At 42.6% G+C, this 12,348-nt stretch overlaps 1 pseudogene; it reads left to right on the top strand.

Moving 5' to 3' along the window:
- Window positions 1-11,013: 11,013 nt before the first annotated feature.
- LOC132209838 (uncharacterized) overlaps window positions 11,014-12,348 on the top strand; it is a 34,952-nt pseudogene continuing 33,617 nt past the window's right edge.

The following is a 12,348-nucleotide window of genomic DNA, read 5'->3' as shown; positions in this document are numbered from 1 at the left end:
ATTCCTTCATCTAACACCTTGGGAGGTGTGATTTCAACTTTTACATTTGAACCCCAAAAGCTTCTTCTTGAAGTTATCATACATCTGCCTGGAAGTACTTTGCTTTAAGTAATCTCTTCAGGGTTTCATCTGAACAGTCTGGACAGGGAGCAACAATAACTCTTCAATCTAAGGTGACCTATTTCACTATAAATCATGGATTTTTCAATAATACCTTTCTATACGACCATCTATTCCAAGAGCTTTACAGTACTGCAAAGTCAAAAGTGAAGCTAAAAAAAATCATTCTCTCTCGGCAATGTGCGTTTCCCTTAAATTTAAAAAAAAGTTCCAGAAATCTCCACCAAGCATTGCAGCCCAAATTCTTGCTATTAAGAGCCACAAAACAATTTAAGTGGAAGGAAATCCATTAGTGGTGCACAAAAATCCATTTACTCTAAAGCTGGAAGAAATCACCATGACATGCTGACAAATTAATTATATGCATCGGACATGTAGATAACTGACTGGTTACTGAAGCAATAACCTGGCACCCAAACCTGCCACAAATAACACTAAAAATTATACATATAAATCCCACAGTTTACATCACATTGTAGCAAAACTCCCTCCCTCCCTTTTTTGTTTTCTAGGTCTCTAAGTGGTGTTATCCCAATTGATATTACAGCCATTCAGATCAGATTCCAGACAGAAATCTGGCGTGATAGATCTTTTTATCGTTTTAGTAAGAATGTCTTTTGTTAAAACACAGTTATGCAATGCCATAGATTTGATTTTAATAATAAAACACAGGGTTATGTCGCAAAAGAAATAAAGCTAGATTATAATAAAACCAAACTATTTGCATATAACACATGTTGAAAATTTCAAAACATACAATAAAAATATAATTCTATCTATTCCAACACCACCACTTTACAGTCCTCAAACATCAGAGAGTGAGATTCCCTTCTCAATAACATTTATATGTTTGATTTATCTCTTACTTTCAATTCCTGGTCTGTAGAGTTTCATTATCATTTTCTAGATTAGTCAAATGGATGAGTTTAGATTTTCTCAGCTTCATGAAGATTCTAACCAAACACATTTTGTCTGGGGTTTTCAACAAAAACGTTTACCCTAAGGTTATCTGTTTTCTCGGTTTCACAAATACTGATAAGTTCATCATTAAACTCACTCAAAATCGACATGCCGCTGGGTACAAATCCACTATCTGAAAAGGGGTACTTTTATAAAATCACACACTTGAAATCACGAGACATACATTACCATTCATTATCATTTTTAATTGTGCTTTGTGTCTGTCCACTTTATTTTAGCAATCTCTATGTACATAGTTCAATATCTTCTGATCTCTACGGTTCCCTAATTCTTATCATTTGAAAAGTAGTTGAATCTATCCTTTTCAAACCAAAATAGAGCACAAAATTATTTTGAAATTCATCTGGAACAGTTTTCTTTCACTTATTTAGTCTATCAATATGACTTTCTAATCTTTTGCTCCAGTCGACATTAGTTACAATGCGACCACACTAGACGTCCTTGACAAACTTGGATATATGTCAACTCATTAGGTTTTCTAAGTCATTAGTATATACTGTGAATGTTGAGGCTTCAGTACATATTCTTGCAGGACATTGCTAGTCATTACCTTCCAATTCAAATGCATATCTATCATTCTTACGTTCTATCTTTTACTGCCTGACCAATTTGCAGACATTAGCAGGTAGAAGAAAAGAGAATGCTAAAGTTTTCTATAGGTATGTGAGGAATAAGCGGATGATTAGGGTAGAACTAGGGCTGGTCAAAGACAGAAGTCGCAAGTTGTGTGTGGACCCTGTGGAGATTGGAGAGGTGTTAAATGATTATTTCTCATCTGTTTTCACTGAGGAACAGGAGAATATTGTAGAGGAGATGACTGAGTTACGGGCTACTAGAATTGAAAGGATTAAGGTTAGTAAGGAGGAGGTGTTATCAATTCTAGAAGGTGTGAAGGTAGATAAATCCCCTGGGCCAGATGGGATTTTTCTGAGGATTGTCTGGGAAGTTAGGGAGGAGGTGGCGGAGACTTTGGCCTTGATCTTTGAGTCCTCATTGTCTACAGGTTTAGTACCAGAGGACTGGAGGATTGCAAATGTTGTGCCCTTGTTCAAGAAGGACAGTAGGGATGACGCAGGTAATTATAGACCTGTGAGCCTCACGTCTGTTGTAGGAAAAGTTTTGGAAAGAACTATAAGAGATAGGATTTATAATCATCTAGAACATAGAACATAGAACAGTACAGCACAGAAAAGGCCCTTCAGCCCACAATGTTGTGCCGACCATTGATCCTCATGTATGCATCCTCAAATTTCTGTGACCATATACATGTCCAGCAGTCTCTTAAATGACCCCAATGACCTTGCTTCCACAACTGCTGCTGGCAATGCATTCCATGGTCTCACAACTCTCTGCGTAAAGAACCTGCCTCTGACATCCCCTCTATACTTTCCACCAACCAGCTTAAAACTATGACCCCTCGTGCTAGCCATTTCTGCCCTGGGAAATAGTCTCTGGCTATCAACTCTATCTATGCCTCTCATTATCTTGTATACCTCAATTAGGTCTCCTCTCCTCCTCCTTTTCTCCAATGAAAAGAGACCGAGCTCAGTCAACCTCTCTTCATAAGATAAGCCCTCCAGTCCAGGCAGCATCCTGGTAAACCTCCTCTGAACCCTCTCCAAAGCATCCACATCTTTCCTATAATAGGGCGCCCAGAACTGGACGCAGTATTCCAAGTGCGGTCTAACCAAAGTTTTATAGAGCTGCAACAAGATCTCACGACTCTTAAACTCAATCCCCCTGTTAATGAAAGCCAAAACACCATATGCTTTCTTAACAACCCTGTCCACTTGGGTGGCCATTTTAAGGGATCTATGTATCTGCACACCAAGATCCCTCTGTTCCTCCACGCTGCCAAGAATCCTATCCTTAATCCTGTACTCAGCTTTCAAATTTGACCTTCCAAAATGCATCACCTCGCATTTATCCAGGTTGAACTCCATCTGCCACCTCTCAGCCCATCTCTGCATCCTGTCAATGTCCCGCTGCAGCCTACAACAGCCCTCTACACTGTCAACGACACCTCCGACCTTTGTGTCGTCTGCAAACTTGCTGACCCATCCTTCAATCCCCTCATCCAAGTCATTAATAAAAATTACAAACAGTAGAGGCCCAAGGACAGAGCCCTGTGGAACCCCACTCACCACTGACTTCCAGGCAGAATATTTTTCTTCTACTACTACTCGCTGTCTTCTGTTGGCCAGCCAATTCTGTATCCAAGCAGCTAAGTTCCCCTGTATCCCATTCCTCCTGACCTTCTGAATGAGCCTACCATGGGGAACCTTATCAAATGCCTTACTGAAGTCCATATACACCACATCCACAGCTCGACCCTCATCAACTTTTCTAGTCACGTCCTCAAAAAACTCGATAAGGTTTGTAAGGCATGACCTACCCCTCACAAAGCCGTGTTGACTGCATTTGATCAAGCCATGTTCTTCCAGATGGTCATAAATCTTATCCCTCAAAATCCTTTCTAACACCTTGCAGACGACAGACGTGAGACTTACTGGTCTATAATTGCCGGGGATTTCCCTATTTCCTTTCTTGAAGAGAGGAATTACATTTGCCTCTCTCCAGTCCTCAGGTACGACTCCAGTGGAGAGCGAGGATGCAAAGATCTTCGCAAGTGGCGAAGCAATTGCATTTCTCGCTTCCCAAAGCAGCCGAGGACAAATCTGGTCCGGGCCTGGCGACTTGTCAATCTTAACGTTTGACAAAATTTTCAGCACATCAGCTTCCTCTATCTCTATCCATTCCAGCATGCACACCTGCTCTTCAAAGGTTTCATTCACTAGAAAGTTCGTTTCTTTCGTAAAGACAGAAGCAAAAAACTCATTTAGGGCTTCCCCTACCTCCTCAGGCTCCACACACAAGTTCCCTATGCTATCCCTGATTGGCCCTACTCTTTCTTTGACCATTCTCTTATTCCTCACGTAAGTGTAAAATGCCTTTGTGTTTTCCCGGATTCCTTCTGCCAAGCCTTTCTCGTGCCCCCTCCTGGCTCTCCTCAGACCATTTTTGAGCTCCTTCCTTGCCTGCATGTAATCCTCTCTAGCTGAACTTGACCGTAGCTTCCTCCACCTTATGTAAGCTACCTTCTTCCATTTCACAAGAAGCTCCACCGCTCTCGTCATCCAAGGTTCCTTTATCTTACCCCTTCTTGCCTGTCTCAGAGGGACATATTTACTCATCACTCCCACAACTGTTCCTTAAACAGTCTCCACATGTCTATAGTTCCCTTACCATGGAACAACTGCTCCCAGTCCATGCTTCCTAACTCATGTCTAATCGCATCATAGTTTCCTCTTCCCCAATTAAATATCCTCCCATTTTGCCTAATCCTCCCCTTCTCCATAGCTATGTAGAATGTGAGGCAGTTATGGTCACTATCACCAAAATGCTGTCCCACCACAAGATCTGATACCTGCCCCGGCTCGTTTCCGAGCACCAAGTCTAGAATGGCCTCTCCCCTCGTCGGCCTGTCAACGTACTGCGTTAGGAAACCCTCCTGAACACACCTTACAAAAACAGCTCCATTCAAATCTTCTGCTCGAAGGAGGTTCCAATCAATATTAGGAAAGTTAAAGTCACCCATTACAACAACCCTACTGCGTGCACACTTTTCCAAAATCTGTCGACCTATGCTTTCTTCAATCTCCCTGCTGCTACTGGGGGGCCTGTAGTAAACCCCTAACGAGGTGACTACTCCCTTGCTGTTCCTAATTTCCACCCATACTGACTCAGTAGGCAGATCTTCCTCGACAATGGAAGCTTCTGTAGCTGTGATACCCTCTCTGATTAGTAGTGCTACACCCCCTCCTCTTTTTCCCCCCTCCCTATTCTTTTTAAATGTTCTAAACCCTGGAAGATCCAGCAACTATTCCTGCCCATGAGAAACTCATGTCTCTGTTATGGCCACAACATCATAGCACCAGGTACTGATCCATGCTCTAAGTTCATCACTTTTATTCCTGATACTCCTTGCATTAAAGCAAAAGCAACAATTTGATTAGAGGGCAGGATTGACTGCCACAAGGGGTCATAGTTTTAAGGTGTTAGGAGGAAAGTATAGCGGAGACGTCAGAGGGAGGTTCTTCACCCAGAGAGTTGTGAGCACATGGAATAGTTTACCAGTGGTAATAATGGAAGCGGAGTCATTAGTGACATTTAAGTGACTGCTGGACATGCACATGGACAGCAGTGAATTGAGGGGAATGTAGGTTCGGTTATTTTATTTTTGGATTAGGATTATTCCACATTGTGGGCCGAAGGGCTGTACTGTGCTGTACTTTTCTATGTTCTATGTTCTATGTTCTATGTCCTATGAAGGTAGTCAGCATGGATTCATCAAGGGCAAGTCGTGTCACACAAACATCATTGAGTTTTTGAGAAGGTGACCAAGCTTGTTGATGAAGATAGGGCAGTTGACGTGGTGTACTTGGACTTCAGTAAAACCTTTGATAAGGTTCCACATGGTAGGCTATTGGAGAAAATACAGAGGCACGGAATTGAAGGAGATTTAGCAGTTTGGATTAGAAACTGGCTTTCTGTAAGAAGGAAACAAGTGGTGGTTGATGGAAAATATTCAGCCTGGAGTCAGGTCACTAGTGGTGTGCCTCTCGAATCTGTTTTGGGACCACTGCTGTTTGTCATTTTTATAAATGACTTGAACGCAGGCATAGGTGGATGGGTTAGTAAGTTTCCAGATGACACTAAAGTTGGTGGAGTGGTGGACAGTGGAAGAATGTTGCAGGTTGCAGGAATACTTGGATAAACTGCAGAATTGGGTTGAAAGGTGGCAAATGGAGTTCAATGCGGATAAATGAGAGGTGATTCACTTTGGGAAGAATAATAGGAAGGCAGAATACTGGGCCAATGGAAAGATTCTTGATAGTGTGGATGTGCAGTGGGATCTTGGTGTCCACATACATAGGTCCCTGAAAGTTGCCACCTAGGTTGATGGTACTGTTAAGAAGGTATATGGTGTGTTAGGTTTTATTGGTGGAGGGATTGAGTTCTGGAGCCTTGATGTCATGCTGCAACTGTACCAAAAGTTATTGCGGCCTCATTTGGAATATTGCGTGCAGTTCTGGTCGCCCCATTACAGGAAGGATGTGGACGCATTGGAAAAGGTGCAGAGGAGATTTACCAGGCTGTGGCCTGGTCTGGAGCGCAGGCCCTATGAAGAAAAGCTGAGGGACTTGGGTCTGTTCTCATTGGAGAGAAGGAGGCTAAGAGGGGATTTAATAGAGACATACAAGATGATCAGAGGATTAGATAGGGTGGATAGTGAGAGTCTTTTTCCGTCAGCTTGTACAAGGGGGCATAGCTACAAATTGAGGGGTGATAGATTTAAGACAGATGTCAGAGGCAGGTTCTTTACTCAGAGAGTGGTAAGGTCGTGGAACAACCTGCCCTCCAATGTAGTTAACTCAGCCACATTAGGGGCATTTAAACAGTCCTCGGATAAGCATATGGATGATGATGGGATTGTGTAGGGAGAGGGGCTTAGATTAGTTCACAGGTCAGCACAACATCGAGGGCCAAAGGGCTTGTTCTGCGCTGTATTGTTCTATGTTCTATGTTCTATTTCCTAACTCGGCCACTAATTGCCTCAATTCAGTAATGTTTACATTTAACTTATGGTTTCCTATTTCAAACCTATTCAAGGCTTCTCAAAACTCGCTATTCAAGGCTTTCTGGGACACTGTGTATACTGCATCCATAAACATCCCATTACTTTTATCCACAATTTTGACTATTTCATCAAAAATTCAATTAGGTTTATTAGACTCGACAAATTCTGGAAAGGTAGAAGCAACCATGAATTTCATTTTAAATTCTGAAGGCTTTCTATCTTTGTTGTAGAATATTGCGAGATTCCCACATTTTCAACCTTCCACATTTTCTTCTGTTTCTGTAAACCTGAATGGTTGATGTTTGTTCGATTCTTCCTCCTACACACCCATTTAATTCAAAGTTATCCTTAAACTTCCCTCTTTGCCATTATTCTTGGTCGCTTCCAGTATCACCCTGTGTGTCTCTGGATCCAACTCTTTTTGCTGACATTCTTGTGAAGCATGTTGGGACATTTCACTCCTTCAAAAGTGATACATAAATGCGAGTTATTGAGTTTAGCCTCTGTGGATTATGTGGCCATCTGGCAGCAATGAACATTCATTTGATTACCAGACAGGCATTAAGGGCTGCACTGTAGCTTTATCAGATGCAACAATTTCCAGATTGGCAATGATTAATCGTTTTGAAATACACCAATGGGCCAGAGTTTCCAGTGAGTGACAATCACATGCACATTGACACTCTGACCGTACTGTATTATGAAAAGAACTCTCTTTTTCTGACAGGAGGCTTCATTCATGCCTTGACCAGAAGTACAAAGGCATAGCTCCATTCTGATACCAAAAATGATAAACTTACTGAGGCAAGTAGTCTTTTTCTCAAAAAAGAGAACTCCCTATTTTTGACAGGAGATTTCACTCATTCCTCTATCCAAAATGCAAAGGCATTATTTCAATCCAACAATTTGCAGCAGAGAACTGTCAGGGAGAGGCAAATCACACCTGCTTTTCACACCAGCTACTTGATGTAACCTGAAATGTAAAGGCTCTGACAGCCACTTTGTTAACTACTGTCAAACTGAAAGTATGTAAGGCAAGTGTGAGGTCAGGGTGCTGGGAGAATAGGAGGATAGGGTGCCAAACAGGTTGGTGCCAGAGAAGTAGGATGTCCCTAGGAATCAGAGAATCATTGAATCCTTACAATGTGGAAGCAGGCCATTTGGCCAATTAGGTCCACACCAACCTTCAGACAGCATGCCGCCCGGACCCATTCCCCCTACCCTATCCCTGTAATCCGACATTTCCCATGGCTAATTCACATAGTCTGCACATCCTTAGACACTATGGACAATTTAGCATGGCCAACCCACCTAACCTGCACATCTTTGGACTGTGGAAGGAAACTGGTGCACCCGGAAGAAATCAGCGTAGACACAGGGAGAATGTGCAAACTCCACAAAGCCACCCAAGGCTGGAATCAAACCCTGGTGCTGTGATGCAACAGTGCTGGCCACTGAGCCACCACATAGCCCTCAGGGGAGAAGGGCTAAGATGTCAGGCGTTGAGATGCCTGATGAGTGAGCGGTAGCATATCACATAAGTCAGGTGCCAGGTGGTGTGGGTGAAGGGTGCCAGGGTGCAAGATGACAAAGGGGTGGGCAGGTAGATACTTAGGGTGAGGTGGGGTGTGATGGAGAAAATGAATCTAGAGGGGTGTGGGAAGGATAGACGTTGGGTCTAAGGAGTTCAGGTTGGGTAATGGGAGGAGACAATTGAGTCTGGTCCATCCGAAAGACAGAGAGGAGCAACTATTTGAGTCCAGCAGCAGGGGTGTGGGGTTGGGGGAGGTGGCGGTAGGGTCTGTTTTTGGGTTGGGGCATCAGTTGCAGGGGCTTGCTGGCAGTGAAGTGTGGAAGGGATCAGACTGGTGAAGGGGTGTTTGAGAGCAGATTGGGGTGGAGATATCATCTTTTTAGAACATAGAACATAGAACATTACAACGCAGTACAGGCCCTTTGGACCTTGATGTTGTGCCGACCTGTGAAACCAATCTGAAGCCCATCTAACCTACACTATTTCATTATCATCCATATGTTTATCCAATGACCATTTAAATGGTAGACCACTAATAAATGAACTCCAGGATGAACATTTCCGATCAACCACCACCCTCTAACTTCTTATAGCTGGTCAATTTCTGATCTAAACTGCTAAATCACCCTCAATCCCATGCCTCCATATTTTCTGCAATAGCCTACCATGGGGAATCTTATCAAATGCTTTACTGAAATCTATTTACACCACATCACCCGCTTTACCCTCATCCACCTGTTTGGTCACCTTCTCAAAGAACTCAATAAGTTTTCTGAGGAACGACCTATCCTTCACAAAACCATGTTGGCTATCCCTAATCAAATTATTCCTTTCTAAATGATTATAATTCCTACCTCTTATAATTCTCTCCAACACTTTACCTACAACCGAAGTAAGGCTCACTGGTCTATAATTACCAAGGTTATTTCTACTCACCTTCTTGAAAAAGGGGACAACATTTGCTATCCTGTAGTCTTCTGGCACTATTCCTGTAGACAATGATGACATAAAGATCAAAGCCAAAGGCTCTGCAATCTCATGGCTAGCCTCCCAGAGAATCCTAGGATAAATCCCATCCAGCCTGGGGGACTTATCTATTTTCACACTTTCCAGAATTGCTAACACCTCCTCCTTATGAACCTCAATCCTGTCTCGTCTCATCGCCTGTAGCTCAGTATTCTCGATAACATTATCTTTTTCCTGTGTGAACACTGATGAAAAATATTCATTTAGTGACTCTCCTATCTCTTCGGACTCCACGTACAACTTCCCACTACTGTCCTTGACTGGCCCTAATCTTACTCTAGTCATTCTTTTAGTCCTGACATAACTATTGAAAGCTTTAGGGTTTTCCTAGATCCTACCTGCCAAAGACTTCTCATGTCGCCTCCTGGATCTTCTTAGCTCTCTTTAGATCCTTCCTGGCTAACTTGTAACTCTCAAGCACCCTAACTGAGCCTTCATGCCTCATCTTTACATAAGCCTCCTTCTTTCATTTGACAAGAGATTCAACTTCTTTAGTAAATCACAGTTCCCTCGCTCAAGCACTTCCTCCCTGCCTGACAGGTACTTACTTATCAGGGACACACAGTAGCTGATCCTTGAACAAGCTCCACATTTCAATTGTGCGCAACCACTGCAGTTTTCTTTCCCATCCTGTGTATCCTAAATCTTGCCTAATTGCCTCATAATTGCCTTTCCCCCAGCTATATCTCTTGCCTGTGGTACATAGCTATCCCTTTCTACCGCTAAAGTAAACGTAACCGAATTGTGGTCACTATCACCAAAGTGCTCACCTGCCTCCAAATCTAACACCTGGCCTGGTTCATTACCTAGTACTGAATCCAATGTGGCCTTGCTTCTTGTTGGCCTATCTACATACTGTGTCAGGAAAGCGTCCTGCACACATTGGACAAAAACTGACCCATCTAAAGCACTTGAACTATAGCATTTCCAGTCAATACTTGGAAAGTTAAAGACCCCATAACAACTACCCTGTTACTTTCGTTCCTATCCAGAATCATCTTTGCGATCCTTTCTTCTCCATCTCTGGAGCTTTTTGAAGGCCTATAGAAAACTGGAAAAGTGTTGATTTCTTGGGATGGGTGTATTGTCAGGTGGGAGGGGACTGGTGATGGTGGAGTATCAGTTCCGGGGCTGGGATAAGTGTGGGTCTCTGGGGTGGGTGGGGGCTGTTGGTCCTGGTGAAGGGAATGGGTCCTGGGGTGTGTCAAATTGGAGTGTGGGGATATAAGTGGGTTGTGTGTAAGGAAACTTTGTGGTCTTTTTAATAGTAACTCTGTAGTTAGGCAAAGTAATTAACAATCCAACTTCATTATTGAGTAACTACTTTATTTAATTTCAATGAATCCATCCACAGTCTCTCAGGTAAATGGAAATATTGTGCGGGTTCCAGGTGTAGAGGAACTGCCCTGAAGAAAATCTAATTCAGAGTTTGCTATGATGGGATACCGCACCTTCTCCATGGGATTTTTTATAGGATAACACCAATGTTTGCAATGTTCTCAAAAATATGATCATATTTGCAAGCTTTCATTTTCGATTCTGGATAAGCGACTGAAAAAGGGGAGGCTTATTTTCAACAATGCGCCATGGAAAACCCTGAGCTGCGAACAAGGTGGCTTTCTCCCAGAGACGAGTGGTAGTGTTTGGACAGAGCCCATCTCCCTCCTGATAGACTCACCGTGCTCATCTCAGCCCAGCCAAGCCAGAAGGGATGGCAGGGTTCCCAGTGTTAGTGGAGGGACTGCCTGTTCAGCTGGACTCAGTCAAAAGTAAACTCACCGTTTATTTGCAAAGCAAAACAGAATCCGTAGAGGGGAATGTGAGATCAAAGCACACAAAGATTGGAGGAAATCCCTGGCCTACTTTAAAAATGAACAGGGTAAGAATTTAACCGAATAAAGAGGTTTAGAGCCTCCGGTTTTTTGCAGTGGGCCAAAGAAGGGGGCGCACAATTTCACATTAATAAGTTGACAGAGGATTTTTAAGTACTTTAAGGGCAATTTACATGGGGGTATGTTTTCTGCCGCTATTAATCAGAGAACCCAGGATGAGGCAACTTTTGATGCCTCGGGAATGTCTCTGACAGGATTGAGTTAATCTGATTACTGCATTTATTTTTAGCTCATTTGAAGCCCAACTCTTAACAGTGAATGCATTATTAGGACATTTTACATTCTAAATGTTTTTCTGGAATTCATTGAAAGAAATCAGCATATTTGAATTGTTCTTGTTGACACAGGTGAAATAACACCTCACCATTTGGATCTCACACACAACTCATCACTCACTCCCCATGACACTTCATTGATCCTTGACTGGCACTGCAGAGAAAATTCTAAATCAGGCCAAATCTAGGATATTTGCAGAGAATCCAAAAGAATTAAGGAAGCCTAATTTTAAAATTACAGCCAGGCCATGGGTGAAATTGGGAAACGGTCAAGGATAGCAGGCATCTTGTGCTCTCTCACCCCCACTAACCTGCAGATACGGAGTTAGTTGAAAATTTCAAGATTAATATTTCTATCAGGTATGTAAAATAAGATTAAACATACAAATGACCAGAAGATCATGAGGGAGGATTCTTTATTCCACTGGCATCAGGTTTTTCCAAACATGAAGGGGAATTAAGTTTAAACAGAGTATTTTTGTGGAATTAAGCTTTTAATCCATATCAAGCTAAAGAAACCCTTTGTCTGTTCCCGTCTCTCAATGAGACCTCTTTTTGAATAAAGATGCAATTTTCTCCTTAGAGGATATGCTCAACTCTTTGAGCTCCTCTGCTCAATGCCCTTTCTCACTGTCAACATCTGTTGCTGTAGGCCTGGTGACACACTTTCCTATTTTGGCTAAAACACATCTCTCACAGTTTCAACAGGAGTCATCGATATCAGCAGCCATCCCAGGCCAGTCTTGGTCTCAGCAGTCATCTAGTCTATTGTTTGGTGTCCTGAATGGTTATGAGCTGTTACTGAAATTGTCACATAAGGCTATCAGAAATGTTGATTTGCTTCACTGTCCTTTCATTGTCATGAATCAGCGGATCCTC

Source organism: Stegostoma tigrinum, chromosome 7 (assembly GCF_030684315.1).
Source record: "Stegostoma tigrinum isolate sSteTig4 chromosome 7, sSteTig4.hap1, whole genome shotgun sequence".
Lineage (NCBI taxonomy): Eukaryota > Metazoa > Chordata > Chondrichthyes > Orectolobiformes > Stegostomatidae > Stegostoma > Stegostoma tigrinum.
Note: the sequence above shows the minus strand (reverse complement) of the source record. Positions and strands in the feature narration are given on the sequence as shown.